Genomic DNA, 329 nt, shown 5'->3' on the forward strand with positions numbered 1-329 from the left:
AACGTCAACTGTGGTTGTGGTGATGGCTACCTAATTTTACATCAGTACTCCTACGATACAGGTGTCATATCAGATGTCTATTGTTCTAGTGTTCGCTCTGCTTTTATAGCAGTCTAATAAACATTACATTTTTGTTCCTGTGGTTCAGCAATAATATTCAGAACTGACAGACAATAATGCCAAAGATACATGGGAGATGTTATTTGTAGCAACTAGGATATAAATGTGAAGAAAGTAAAGTGGAAGAAAAGATAACTTGCCGCCGGCAGGGGCCGAACCTGCGACCTTCGAATAACACATCCGATGCTCTACCACTGAGCTACGGTGGC

At 41.3% G+C, this 329-nt stretch overlaps 1 non-coding gene across 1 annotated transcript; it reads right to left on the minus strand.

Annotated features, from left to right (window-relative positions):
* Window positions 1–257: 257 nt before the first annotated feature.
* Trnat-ugu (transfer RNA threonine (anticodon UGU)) lies at window positions 258–329 on the minus strand. The gene has a single exon. It is a non-coding gene; the product is annotated as a tRNA-Thr (tRNA).

The sequence above is a fragment of the Rhipicephalus sanguineus genome, chromosome 4, assembly GCF_013339695.2.
Source record: "Rhipicephalus sanguineus isolate Rsan-2018 chromosome 4, BIME_Rsan_1.4, whole genome shotgun sequence".
NCBI lineage: Eukaryota > Metazoa > Arthropoda > Arachnida > Ixodida > Ixodidae > Rhipicephalus > Rhipicephalus sanguineus.